The sequence below is a fragment of the Gossypium arboreum genome, chromosome 6 (assembly GCF_025698485.1).
Source record: "Gossypium arboreum isolate Shixiya-1 chromosome 6, ASM2569848v2, whole genome shotgun sequence".
Taxonomy (NCBI): Eukaryota; Viridiplantae; Streptophyta; class Magnoliopsida; order Malvales; family Malvaceae; genus Gossypium; species Gossypium arboreum.
Genome location: NC_069075.1, coordinates 134,285,666 through 134,301,146, shown reverse-complemented (window position 1 = coordinate 134,301,146; position 15,481 = coordinate 134,285,666). Strand labels below are relative to the sequence as shown.

At 33.9% G+C, this 15,481-nt stretch overlaps 1 pseudogene; it reads left to right on the top strand.

Moving 5' to 3' along the window:
• The window catches only part of LOC108475317 (uncharacterized), an 89,668-nt pseudogene extending 78,207 nt beyond the window's left edge, over positions 1-11,461 (top strand).
• Positions 11,462-15,481: the final 4,020 nt, after the last annotated feature.

The following is a 15,481-nucleotide window of genomic DNA, read 5'->3' as shown; positions in this document are numbered from 1 at the left end:
ATTTATATATTATGTTATGAAAATATTTAAAGTCGAATTTAAGGTGAAGTGACAGAGGAAAAGTGTTAGAAAGCCGGTTGAACCCTAGGAATGTTAGGATATTAGGGTTGACAGAGACGAAACGAAATGAGCCATGTAAGTCCATATTAGAAATATGGCTTTGGAGACAGAGATTGAGCCATGTAAGTCCATATTATATATGGCATTGGAGACAGAATAATTCATGTAAGTCCATGTCAAAGACATGGCATTGGCGAGATATTGATGAGCGAGAACGACCCTAGTATCCTTAGTATTCCGAGTGGTTCAACGGGTCAGGATACGAGTTAAATTACAGTGAATTAACAGCAAAGGAAAAGTAGATTATACTTATGAAAAGGAAAGGTCGGGTAAGAAAGAAGGTAAGGGAATAAAGAAGAAGATAGAAATTGAGAAGTAAAGAAATTTATGATGTTAGATGATATTATGCATAATTATCCATTATGTTGAATGTTGTGATTTATTTGCTTGTAAGCTTACTAAGCCTAGTGCTTAATCTTTTATTTTCTTCTTCTTATAGTACTTATCTAGTCACTCGGGGATCGAAGGAAATGTCGGAGGCCGATCACACTATCAAAGAAATAACTCAATTATAACTAGACGTTTTGTTTTGGGTATGGCATGTATAGAAACTTAGCTACTTTTGGTATAATATGAATAATGAATGATGTGTAAATACTTGCTAGTGATTAGCTAAGAAAATAGCTGATGATATACATGTTTATTAATATGTATGATTGAATGATGATTATCACATGAAAATTATGAAAATGTGAAAGTAACCTAAAACAGATTCAAGTAACAGAAATGATGTAACTTTGAAAAATCACTAAAAATTGTAGAAACATAGTTTGAAGATGAATAATATATGAAATTAAAGCTTATTATGTATATTTTCTTATGGAATAAGCAAAATAGGTAAAAGTATTATATTTTATGATATATCTGAGTTTTAGTGAAACAGGGTCAGAGCGATTTCTGGATCCCCTGTTTCCACTTTGGAAATTCACCATAAATTGTACAAAACTAATTAGAAGGTATAATTTATATGGTTAGAATTCTTGTTGAATCTAGTTTTGAGAGAAACAAACGACTTAGTCATATGAATTTTGTACAGGAATAAAAATGGTTCGTAGTAAGAAGAGGTCAGTGCAGTCGAGTTTTGAAATAGGGGAAACTTTAACTAATAAACTGTACTAATTGGCTAAGTCAAAAATTCTAGAAAAAAATTAGTAGATATATATATGAGTCTAGTTTTATGAAAAATTTACGGATCTTAATTTCGAGTTTTTAAACTCGAGAAATAAATTTTTAAGTAACCATGATGCAGGAAAACAGTTTATTCCGAAAATTAAAATAAGTGATTTAGAGTTGTTTAAAAGGTAAGATAAGTTTAGTAACACCTCAAGCTTGACTCCGGTGATGGTTTCGGGCGTGGGGGCGTTACATTTATTGGTATCAGAGCAGGTTTAGTCGGTTCTCGGAACAGCTAGTGTGAGAAAAAGTCTAGCTATACATGCCATACTTGTATTTTGATAGTGTGACGACTCCTGACGATTTTTAAATATTTTGTTTTATTGTAATGGATCCCGAGTGAGCTGGTGATGATGATGTAGAAAGTAATGCGCCTGCTCCCGTAGAAGGGGTAGCGCCATCTGAGAATAGGCTAGTAACAGTTAATCAGGAAGGAGTGACTCGAGAAGTTCTCTTCCAAGCTTTGAATGATTTGTTTGCCGAGTTCATTCGTACGAATCCGGCAGTTAGACCTCCACCCCCTCATGATTCTCAGGCTTCCCATGTAGCTCAAGCTCCCCCAATCACAGGTACAGTGATAAGAGAAAATCCACCAGTTGATAGAATCAGGAAACAAGGGGCAGAAGAGTTCCGAGCAACAAAAGATGATGATGCAGAAAGAGCAGAATTTTGGTTAGAAAATACTATCAGAGTCTTTGATGAGTTATCTTGTACACCCGAGGAATGTATGGAATGTGTAGTATCACTTCTTAGAGACTCGACCTACTCTGGTGGAAGACACTTGTATCGGTTGTACCAAAGGAGAGGGTCACTTGGGATTTCTTTCAGAGGAATTTCGTAAAAGTACATCGATCGAGGTTTATTGACCGAAAAGAAAGGAATTCTGGAATTGAAACAAGGTAATATGACGGATCGATGAGATTCGCTTAAATTATCGGCAACTTAACAAGGTAACATGAAAGAACAAGTATCCATTGCCTAGAATTGATGATCTGTTTGATCAATTGAAGGAGCTCTGTGTTTTCAAGATAGATTTGAGATCCGGATATTATCGGTTGTGAGTTAAAGAGTCGATGTCTTGAAGACGCTTTCCGGACTAGGTATGGTCATTATGAGTTCCTTGTGATGCCATTTGACTTGACTAATGCTCCTGCCATTTTCATGGACTTAATGAACCGAATTTTCGACCGTACTTGGATAAGTTTGTAGTTTTGTTTATTAATGATATCTTGATTTATTCTCATGATGAGGCCGAGCATGCGAGCATTTGAGAACAGCTTTCTGATTCGAAAGATAATCGGTTGTATGTCAAGTTCAAAAAAGTGAGTTCTAGTTACGAAGTTGGTTTTCTTGGACATATTGTTTCGTGAAGGTATTAAGGTTGATCCGAGCAAGATTTCAGCCATTGTTGATTGGAAGCCTCCTAGAAATGTATCAGAAGTTAGAAGTTTTCTTGGTCTTGCTGGATATTATAGGCGATTTGTAGAGGGATTTTCCATGATAGCTACCCCGCTGACAAGATTGCTGCGAAAGGATGTCAAGTTTGAATGGACTGAGAAGTGTCAACAGAGTTTTGACAAGTTAAAAGCATTGTTGACTAAAGCTCCTGTTTTAGTGCAACTAGAACCAGGTAAGGAGTTTGTGATTTACAGGTGATGCGTCCATGAATGGACTTGGTTGTGTACTTATGCAGGAAGGGAAGGTAATTGCTTATGCCTCTAGACAACTAAAGCCACATGAGAAGAACTATCCGACACATGATTTAGAGCTAGCTGCCATTGTTTTTGCGCTGAAGATTTGGAAACATCATTTGTACGGTGAGAAGTGCCACATATTCACTGATCACAAAAGTTTGAAATATTTGATGACTCAAAAAGATTTGAATTTGAGGCAAAGAAGATGGTTAGAGTTGATTAAAGATTATGAGCTAGTGATCGATTATCACCCAGGTAAGGCAAACGTTGTTGCTGATGCTTTGAGTAGGAAATCGTTATTTGCATTAAGAGCTTTGAACACTAGTCTAGCCTTATCAGATGATGGTTTTATCTTAGCTGAGTTGAGAGCTAAACCGATGTTTCTTGAAGAAATTTGTGAAGCTCAAAAAAAAAAAATGACAGTGAGTTGTCAACCAAAAGAGATCAATGGGAGTCGGATGTAGAGTCAGATTTTCAGATCAGTTCTGACGGTTGTTTGATGTTCCGAGACAGGTATGCATACCAAGAATGATGAGCTTATTCAAAGATTTTACAGAAGCACATAGTAGTTCTTTGTCTATTCATCCGTAGTATAAAGATGTATAATGATTTAAAAAAATGTCTTGGTGGGTAGGAATGAAAAGGGACATTTCAGAGTTTGTTTTTAGATGTTTGATCTGTCAGCAGGTAAAGGCCGAACATCAGGTACCTTCAAGTTTATTGCAGCCTGTGCTAGTCCCTGAGTGGAAATGGGATCGAGTTACTATGGATTTTGTGACAGGATTGCCGTTTACAGAAAGAAAGATGCAGATATAGGTTGTGATTGATAAGTTAACGAAGTCGGCTCATTTTATCCCGATTCAGTATGGATTATTCACTTGACAAGTTGGCGAGTTGTATATGTTAGAGATAGTCAAACTACACAGGTACCATTATCGATCATTTTAGACAGAGATCCAAGATTTACTTCACGGTTTTGGAAGAAATTACGAAGGCTTTGGGCACAAAGTTGAGTTTTAGTACTGACTTTCCACCCTCAAACCGACGGTCGATCGAGAGAGTTATTCAGTACTTGAAGATATGCTTAGATGTTGTGTCTTTGGAATTTCAAGGCGCTTGGGAAAAATATTTACCATTAGTAGAGTTTGCCTACAATAATAGTTATCGATCGAGTTTGAAGATGGCACCTTATGAAGCTTTGTATGGACGTAAATGTCGCACACCTTTATATTGAATGAGCTTAAAGAAAGTTGGATTCTGAGGTTGATCTAGTTAAAGAAAGAAGAAAAGTGAAAGTTATCGAAATTGTTTAAAAGCGACTTCAGACGGTGAAGTCATATGCTGATTTAAAAGAAAAGAGATCGAATATCAAGTTGGTGACAGTTTTTTTTGAAAGTATCCCCGTGGAAGAAAGTTCTCAGATTTGGCAAGAAAGGCAAACTAAGTCCATATTTTATTGGACCGTTTGAAGTGATTGAGAGAGTCGGACCATTAGCATATTGGTTAGCTTTCCGATTGAGTTAGAAGATTCAAAATGTATTTCATGTGTCTATGCTACGTCGTTATCATTCAGATCCGTCACATGTGATTTCTTAGACAAAGGTTGAGATTCAACCAGACATGACTTACGGTGAAGAACCGGTAAAAATTCTAGCTCGAGAGGTAAAGCAATCAAGGAACAAAAGTATTGCACTTGTGAAAATACTATGGAATAGACATTGGGTAGACGAGGCTATATGGGAACCCGAAGAGGCTATACAAAAATAGTACCAAAATCTCTTCACAGGTAAGATTTTTGGGACGAAAATCCCTAAAGGGGGGGAGAAATGTAACATCCCGAAATAGGGCCTAAACGGAACAGTGGTTGCGAAACCACAAATCCGAGGTAGAATGTAACGGCCTAATTTTCAGTGGTGTCAAAAATGGTGATTTGAGATCACTAAATCGGACAAATAAGATTGAACAAGATAGTAACTTAATATTTATGAGTCAAGTAAGAATTTAGAAGAATTTGTGAAATGGTGAAATTAGTGAATTAAAATAATTTATTAGGTCAGACGGGTCAAAAACGAGGTATCGAGACCTCAAATTTGAAAATCGAGCTATAAATATTTTTATAAATATTTATGAAGTGTCATTGAGTTAGTATTAAAGTTTAGTTAGAAAATTTTGATGTTTGGATAGCTAATTAATTAAAAGGACTAAATCGAAAATAGCTCAAAATTTGTTAAATTGTGAGTAAATAGCTTAAGTATTTAAAAGATGGATTTAAAGAGCAATTAGACCCAAAGGTTAATGGCTGGACGGTTTGGGTATGAAATAAGCAAGAAAACAATGTGAACAAGGGACAAAATTGGAATTAGCATAAAAGTTAATAGTTAAAAAATGATGTAATTGAAAATCTAGACATTTCTTCATCTTTCTCAGCCGAAATGCCGTAGCAGGTCTCCTATGCTGGTTTTTCATATTTTTGCACCATGTAAGTTTAATTTTACTATTTCTTAGTAATTTTATGTTTTTGTGACTTTTACAATTAGGTCCAATCATCTAATTCATTAGTTTTTGATTTGGTGGGTGAAATTGGAAGTTACCCTGGCTGAGTAAGGGTAGTTTATGATGAATTATTATGAAATTGAAGTTCTAATTTCATATTAAGGTTGTTTTATTAAGTCATTTTGATAGAAAATGGTATTTAGTACCTAATTGTGAGCAAAATTGTGAATTAGATGTTGGTGTTGAAATTCAGAATATCAAAGGCTGTGAAATAGTTTATAATGATAAAATAAAAGTGTTAATTTATAAAAATTAGTTCAATTGATGGGTGAATTGAGCGGGGACTAAATTGTAAAAGCTGTAAATTTTGGGGTAAAAGTGCAATTTCGAATTTTGAACAGCATAAATTGTGAAGTGAAATAGAAATCAAATAAATGCTAATGAGTAGAAATATTTTATATTATAGATCAAGAATCCAAAGAAGAACGAGGAAAAGAAAAAGTAAAGGACTAAATTGTAAGGTTTAGTCACATTTTGTATCAAGGTAAGTTTACAGTAAATAAATGCAATATTCTTTTATTTTACATTATTATTGTCAATTTCAGCATTTATATATTATGTTATGAAAATATTTAAAGTCGAATTTAAGGTGAAGTGACAGAGGAAAAGTGTTAGAAAGCCCAGGTTGAACCCTAGGAATGTTAGGATATTAGGGTTGACAGATGACGAATGAAATGAGCCATGTAAGTCCATATTAGAAATATGGCTTTGGAGACAGGATTGAGCCATGTAAGTCCATATTATATATGGCATTGGAGACAGGAATAATTCATGTAAGTCCATGTCAAAGACATGGCATTGGCGAGATATTGATAGACAGAAGCGACCTAGTATCCTTAGTATTCCGAGTGGTTCAACGGGTCAGGATACGAGTTAAATTACAGTGAATTAACAGCAAAGGAAAAGTAGATTATACTTATGAAAAGGAAAGGTCGGTAAGAAAGAAGGTAAGGGAATAAAGAAGAAGATAGAAATTGAGAAGTAAAGAAATTTATGATGTTAGATGATATTATGCATAATTATCCATTATGTTGAATGTTGTGATTTATTTGCTTGTAAGCTTACTAAGCCTAGTGCTTAATCTCTTTATTTTCTTCTTCTTATAGTACTTATCTAGTCACTCGGGGATCGAAGGAAATGTCGGAGGCCGATCACACTATCAAAGAAATAACTTCGGTATAACTAGGCGTTTTGTTTTGGGTATGGCATGTATAGAAACTTAGCTACTTTTGGTATAATATGAATAATGAATGATGTGTAAATACTTGCTAGTGATTAGCTAAGAAAATAGCTGATGATATACATGTTTATTAATATGTATGATTGAATGATGATTATCACATGAAAATTATGAAAAATGTGAAAGTAACCTAAAAACAGATTCAAGTAATGAAATGATGTAACTTTGAAAAATCACTAAAATTGTAGAAACATAGTTTGAAGATGAATAATATATGAAATTAAAGCTTATTATGTATATTTTCTTATGGAATAAGCAAAATAGGTAAAAGTATTATATTTTATGATATATCTGAGTTTTAGTGAAATAGGGTCGAGCGATTTCTGGATCCCTGTTTCCACTTTGGAAATTCACCATAAATTGTACAAAACTAATTAGAAGGTATAATTTATATGGTTAGAATTCTTGTTGAATCTAGTTTTGAGAGAAACAAACGAATTAGTCATATGAATTTTGTACAGGAATAAAATGGTTCGTAGTAAGAAGAGGTCAGTGCAGTCGAGTTTTGAAATAGGGAAACTTTAACTAATAAACTGTACTAATTGGTTAAGTCAAAATTCTAGAAAAATTAGTAGATATATATATGAGTCTAGTTTTATGAAAAATTTACGGATCTTAATTTCGAGCTTTGAAACTCGAGAAATAAATTTTTAAGTAACCATGATGCAGGAAAACAGTTTATTCCGAAAATTAAAATAAGTGATTTAGAGTTGTTTAAAAGGTAAGATAAGTTTAGTAACACCTCAAGCTTGACTCCGGTGATGGTTTCGGGCGTGGGGGCGTTACAATTGGTCCTCTCTCGAACATTCATATTGTTGCATATCTGAGTAGAATTTGACCAACCTTTTGGGTGGTGACACAATCGAATATTTGGTACCAACTCGAATGGGGCGCTCAACATTGACAGCCACATACTCTCATCTGGGACTAGTGGGAATTCATATTTCCATAAATTATACATGTGTTCTAGTCTGTACACTTCATTAATATTTGGTACCAACTGGATGCACATTACATTTGTAAAAAAGAGACTATGTTTAAACCTTAAAAGCGATATTGTTAGAAGAGATAACCACAAATCCTAAATACAACAATAAAATAAACATGAACATTAAAAAAAATATATTGTTTCACAATCATTTTTGTAAGTAACTTATTATTTTACTACTATACAAGAGAAAGAAAACGTACATGCACCCACTTAAATTACCATATAAACACAACTTATGAATCGATGCTATAACTTTGAGAATGTAGTGAACACGTTTATTAATCATTTTCAATCTCATTCAAATCAATGCAACATTGAATCTCCCTTATGCTAACGTTACCAACATAAAATAATACAATTTTGATTTTAATACGTAACTAAACTTATTTCTTTTTGTGGACATGGTCAAATTCCGAAACAAATCTTATTTGAAGAGTTTTCGGTGTTTGACAAAGATCAAATTGTGGAAGGAACCAAATGTATCTTTGGACTGTTCTATTAGACTATATTTAAAATGATTATGATCCATTATATACTAATTGCCAACTACTTCAGAAAATTTTTATTTATCCTATTCTTTTTAAAGGAAATTCATCAATTCATTTAATGAATGGAACTATATAATTTAGAGAAAAAAAATAGCAAACACTCGTCGTAAATGGTGAAGGACGAGCTCCATCAACACAACAAAGACTTTAGCCTCAGCATCAATAGCACATTATGACACGTTGACAATTGGCTTTGTCCAAAGCGGCGAGCAAAAATCGAAAAAAGAATCGAGTATTCACCAAACTAGAGATGATGGCAACAAAATCATCCCTAAAATCACTTGTAAAACTAAAATTACATGCATAAACAAGACTAAAAAAAGTGCTACAAGAGCAAACAAAAACTTCTAAAACTAAAGACTTATTAAACAATGAAAAAATAAACAAAAACATATAAAACTTAAGGCAACAAAAGTCCAAATCGACACGTGAAATCATTTATTATTCTGAAATGCTCTCAAACCAGAAACAAATTAAGAAGTTGACGATGAGCCACCCACTTTCCAAGAAAATCTATTGGTGGCTGGTGGAGTTTTAGCGAACAACATGCACCGTCATTTGTCCATCACAACTTGTGATGACACCAAAAATACCTACAAAATAGATCTACAAACTGAAAAGAGAGAAGACTTGTGTAGTGAATAAGGAGAAGAAAATGAGAAGAAGAAAGAAAAAAAGGGTTGATAAGAGAGGAAAAAGGTAGGCGATGGCCAGCCCGAAGGCTAACACTGCTGCTAAACAAAACAAAAAATAAGAAGCAAACGGTTTGGAGAAAAAAAAGAAATTTTTTTAAATATTTATCCTATTTCTTTTAAAGCTTATTTATTCTGTTCTTTTTATTTTTTTAAAATAATATTATTTTAAATCCGCTTATAAAATTTTAAAAGATATATAACCATTATTTAACTTTATTTATAGAATTAAAAAATATATATTAAAATAGTCGCAAGTTTTAAATTATTTACTTACATACGCATTTTGAAAGGAGAAACCAGCAGAGTATAATGGTAACTTCCTTTATTTAGGTGTTGAAAATTGTCATCCAACTATCACCGTTTTTACTTGGAGAGAGAGAGAGGTAGCAAAGCCATTCTCAAAGCAATGACTATGAACCCACAGTTAGCAAAGCTAGGAAGATCACTCTTGGTGCCTAGTGTCCAAGAGTTATCAAAGAAGCCATTGAAAGAAGTTCCCCCTCGATACATACGCACTGATGAAGATCCTCCCTTCCCATCTCACCCAAATTCGTTGCCACAAGTCCCTGTTATTGATATGCACAAGTTATTTTCACGAGAAGAATTAGAGCGGTTGCATCATGTATGCAAAGAATGGGGTTTTTTCCAGGTACTCCTTTTCTCCTACTAGCTATCTGCAGCTTCAAATTTCCATTTCAAAACCAATATATTAAAGACTGAGATTTGGCAGTACGCGTGAGATTTTGGGTTTGACTCTAAATTCTAAAACATCCATGGAACTGTGTTGCAGTTAATCAACCATGGAGTGAGCACTTCACTAGTGGAAAAAGTGAAGATGGAGGTCCAAGAATTTTTCAATCTTCCAATGGAAGAGAAAAAAAAGCTTTGGCAAAAACCAGATGAAATAGAGGGGTTTGGACAGGCCTTTGTTGTGTCCGAGGAGCAGAAGCTTAACTGGGGAGATATGTTCTACATGATCACCCTTCCAACTTATTTGAGAAAATCTCACTTATTCCCTAATCGGCCAAGCACCCTCAGGTTCTTTATCAGCATCTGTCAATAAATTCATTCTAAAAAAAAGATACTGACTAGAATAGTCATTACCACCTTTATACTGAGATGATAAAAAATTCGCTGGAATTAGAATTGGCCAGGTCCGAAAAGTGAGAGAGTTTGGATAAAAAAAATAAAGTTATAAACGAGTTTCAAGTAAGACATTTTTTCTCCAGGCTTGGCCCTAATTCATAAAATGACGAAAAAATTATGTTGTTGTTATTATTATTATTTTTTTGCTGTTTTAATTCTATTTTCTTGTTATTTTGCCCTTATTGTGCTACCATTTCACTATTATTATGTTGTTATTGTTTGGATATTATATAACACTTATTTTCTTATTAATATTATTATTATTTTGAGGCATTTGCTTAATAAGTTGTATCTATTTTTGTATTATTTAAGTATATATATATTTTAAAATTTTTTAATTTGTTGAAAAATATTTATTTTAATGTTTTAATATTTTTGATGTATTATATATATTTAAAATTTATATAAAAAATAATATGTGCGGGTCGAGCCGGGTCCAAGTTTTAATATTTTTATCCGAATGGGACTTGTGTAGAATTTTAGACACATATTTTGAGCAGGATCTGGGCCTAGTAAACGGGCATAAGATTTTGATTGGATCCAGCCCTACCCGACCCATGAACAACTCTAGCAAACATAAATTAATGGTTTTTTTTGTCTTATTTCTTTTAATAATTAATTACAGAAAAACCCTGGAAGTTTATTCTGTTGAATTGAGACATCTTGCAATGAAACTGTTAGAGCATATAGGAAAAGCTCTAGGGATGGACCCTAATGACATGAGAGTCCTATTTGAAGAGGGGCTTCAAGCGATGAGGATGAACTATTATCCTCCATGCCCATAGCCAGAGCTTGCAATTGGTCTAAGCGCTCATTCTGATCCTATTGGCCTCACCATTCTACTCCAAATCAACGAGATGGAAGGCCTTCAAGTAAAGAAAAGTGGTGTTTGGGTCCCCATTAGACCCCTAGAAAATGCTTTTGTGGTCAATATTGGAGACATTATGGAGGTAGTTATTAATTTATATAATGCATGATCAACCATTAAATTTTAATTAAGTGTTAAAAGGTATTGTTTTGTACTGAGGTTGCAGATAGTATCCAATGGGGTATACCCAAGCGTTGAGCACCGTGCGACCGTGAACTCAGTTAAAGAAAGGCTTTCAATAGTTACGGTGTATAGCCCGAGATTGGATGGGGATTTGGGTCCAGCACCAACCCTCCTTTCCCCACAAACTCCACCACTGTTGAAAAGAATAGGCGTTGCTGACTACTTCAAAGGTCTCTACACCCGCGAGCTCCGTGGAAAGTCGTATGTGGATTACTTGAGGATTCAACCTCTAGAAACTAATACAAACTAAAACACTACACAACTATATTACAAATCAAGCATTGCCATGTTTGTCTTATCATCGGTGTGCTCGTTGATTTTTAATTCGGAATTCCTGTGGAGTGTAAGTTGCTGCTGTGTTTCTTGTATTAATAAATTAAAGATTCTCATCGGTTTGCAACATTTTTATTGATTTTCTTTTTCTCATTGGAAGTGTACTGTTTTATGCAGAGTGAAGTATAAAAAATAATTTTAATTTATCACGTAATTAATTTAATTACATAAATTAAAAATTATTTACGAAATGAGTCGTTTTCAATAGTGTTCAACGGTGCTACTAATCTATTTTTCTCTCAACCATACTTTAATCATACTTTTTAAAAAATAATTTTTTAGTGGAGTCGCTTGACATAGTGACGGGATTGGACTGAAGTGTAATTATTTAAATCGTTCAAGGACCTAATGAAACAATTATTCTTTTTATATTAGCTGAAAAAGAGGGTGACGTCTTGATAATATAAACATTTTCAATTTATTCCTTGAGGAATTTTTTGGGATATATTTAGATAATTTAAAAATTATAAAAATATATAGTTTTTTAAGTTTTATTGTTTTTAAAATATATAAAAATGAGAATGGTATATTTTATTATTCTTATATTTTTATGTGCTATTTAAATTTAATTTCTAAAGAAAACAAATCAAACATACAAATAGATTAAAATTGAAAATCATTTAATTTGGTGCCGCTGTACTATTAGATAGAGGTGTCCATGGGCCAATCTGATCCCAACAAAAATTTAGGTCAGTCTACTAGGTTTGGGCCAAGCCCAACCCAAATAAAAATGCTAAACCCGATTCTAACCCTGCTGTATTAATTTATTATTATTTTATATAACTTTTAAATAAATATAATACATAAAAAAATACTAAAAACATTAAAATAAATGTTTACTAACAAATTGAAAATAAATTTCGTACAAAATATATATACTTAAATAAGATACTAATTTACCTAAAAAGGCCCATTTCCAAGCATATTTAAGAAAAATGGGCCGATTATAGAATTATTTATCGAAAATGGCCGATTTTGACAACATGCTCCTACGTGGACGTGTTTTAGGGGGGAAATGCCTACAAACGCGCCTTTGGGGGAGCGTTTTTATACGTCACCAAAAACGCATTGACGAGGACACGTTTTGTTGACGTGGCAAAAACGCTCCTCTAGGGGCCCGTTTTGCTCATTGTTTTTTAAACTCAACAGCTATTTTTTTTACCGTTGGGGGGTCCAACGGTCAAAAAAAGGTATAAAACCCCCTCCTATTATTTCACACATTATTTCTTCACATTTTAGCAAAAAAATTCTAAAATTTCTCCCTAAAACATTTAAATTTCTAATTAAATTTCTCAAAGCTTTTTTAATTAATTATTCACTTTAATTTTTTTCTAAATTAGTATTATTTTTATAATTTCAAAAATATTTGATCGTGTTAGCAATGGTCGGGAAATTAATTTGTCTCGATCATAAACATATCTCCGTCGAACAAATGAAAATAGTAAGGGTTAAATTTAATTTTTGAATATTATTTAATATTTTTTCATTTATGTAATTTTAATTAAATTTTATTTTATAATTTTTTATAACATCAGTAGATCGGGTATTACAATGTTATATTCATAATATGTCTGGTCCCCCATTACCGTTGATAGAAAATTACTTGGGAAGCAGGTTTTTAGCACGCGGCCACTATAGACCGAGGGTGCAAGTTGGACCCGAAACTCATCAGCGCGTTAATAGAGAGATGGAGACCCGAGACGCACACATTCCATCTTCTATGTGGAGAGTGTACTATCACTTTGGAGGACGTCCAATTACAATTAGGATTGCCAGTGGATGGGTCCGCACTCACCGGGTCCGTTCAATCTGCTGATTGGGGAGTCATATGCTACGATCTTTTAGGTGTGATTTTGGATAATATTTACGGAGGTTGGATCGAGATGGGCTGGTTACAAGACACATTTCCTGAGCCGGGGAATGATTCGACTGAAGTAGAAAGAATACGATATGCTCGGGCATATATCTTTGAGATGATTGGAGGTTATCTGATGTCGAACTTATCACGAAACCTCGTACATCTGAGGTGGCTACTGAAACTCGTTGATTTTAGAGCAACTGGCAAACATAGTTGGGGGTCTGTTGTGTTGGCAACATTGTACCGGGAGATGTGCGGGGCGACGCCACCAAATAAAGCTAAAATTGGAGGTTGCTTATCACTACTACAATCATGGGTTGGGTTTTAGTTTCCATTTTTATGTTTTCGAGTGAACCACCCATATACATTCCCACTTATAACGAGGTAAAATCTTTATTTGATTTTACAATTATTCTATAGATTTAAAATAAAATTGTATGTTGAAAATTTATTTAATTAAGTGGAACCATCTCGCGAGTTATGTCGGAATACCTACCGCTCTTGAAGATATACGACTTTTATTAGATCAACGGTCGGAAGCGCAAGTAAGTATTAAATAAAATATATATACATAAAATTGTCGTTTCATATTTAGTATTTAGTATTATGTATATAACTAATATTTTTACCCCGTTCATATAGTTTCAATGGACACCATACGAGGATCTGACAATACGACCAGTAATTCTGAAAGAATTCTTTCAAAATTTAAACATTTGGCATGTTAAGGTCTCATTGGTCAACTATGCTATTGTCGAGATGCACCAGACGGATATAGTGTTACAGCAATTTGGATTCCGACAACCGATTCCTAAGGAAGTTGATGTGCTCGATGACAAGCACAGAATTGACTTACGACAAACGAATACGAACTGGCCAGTATTCTAGTCTGAATATATCGAAATTTGGGAAAACCGGTATGATCATATACTTGATCACGAACCGATCATCGTCCCAGAGTTAGCGTGTACGTCGGATTACATGCCATGGTTTAGGATCTATGGCAAGTCATATTTGCTATCGGAAGAGCAAAGGCGTCGGCAAATCCATGTCGAAAAGGAACGACGGAGCCCTTTAAATCCAAGGAGAAAGGATGACAACACGGGCCCATCAACAGCGCCCACACAATCACCGGGCCTAACGCCTCAACCGATGACACCCATAACATAGTCCCTTCAGATTATGCCAGGTGCGTATCCTAGCCCTTATATGTATCATAACCCTTATATGTTTCCTTTTCCTAGTCCTATGCTAGGTTGGAATGCATGACCCAGTGTATCTCCTTTCCCAATGACTCCGACTCAACTGATGATATATAGGCCTGTAACGACCCAAAATTTACGGGTATTAGAAAGTGCATTTTGGGTCACTATTTTCGAAAAACAGATTCGTAAATATTTATTAAAAATATTTATGAAGTTAGTTATGTGGTTAATTGTAACACCCCTAACCCGTATCCGTTGCTGGAATGGGGTCACGAGGTATTACCGGACGAGACACCAAATTTAGGACACTTACATATACACATATGTTATATTCACATAACTAAAACATAAACCTGTTTTTTACCATTAAATGTATAATTTAAATCATAATACAGAGTCATTAAAACTCAAAGTTATATATAATAATTTTTTAAGCACATGCAAAATTAAAACCAAACAATATCACGTATTTATTACATTAATTAATTGGCCAATGCACAATTAAAAATATTTATATACATTCAAGTTATAAGTTCAAATAATACATTTCATATAGCTTATGAAACATGCATACAAGAAACATTCTCACACGTTACCAATTGGACAAACATATTCATGTGCTTAAATAATTCATAAGTAATCCACTATAAATTTTGTTTAGTAATTTTGAACATCAAAGACATTTTAAAGCACCTAACCCTTATGCTCAATGACCGAACCAAAACATATAACTGGCTACTTTAACTCATCACTTTAGGCGCATATAATGACTAAAGTATACCCATTTCACATGCCAAGTTACCATGAATAGAAATATATGCACACAACCAAAAATTTAATTACCTGTTCGGTCACAAAGGGTAACTTCAATGCA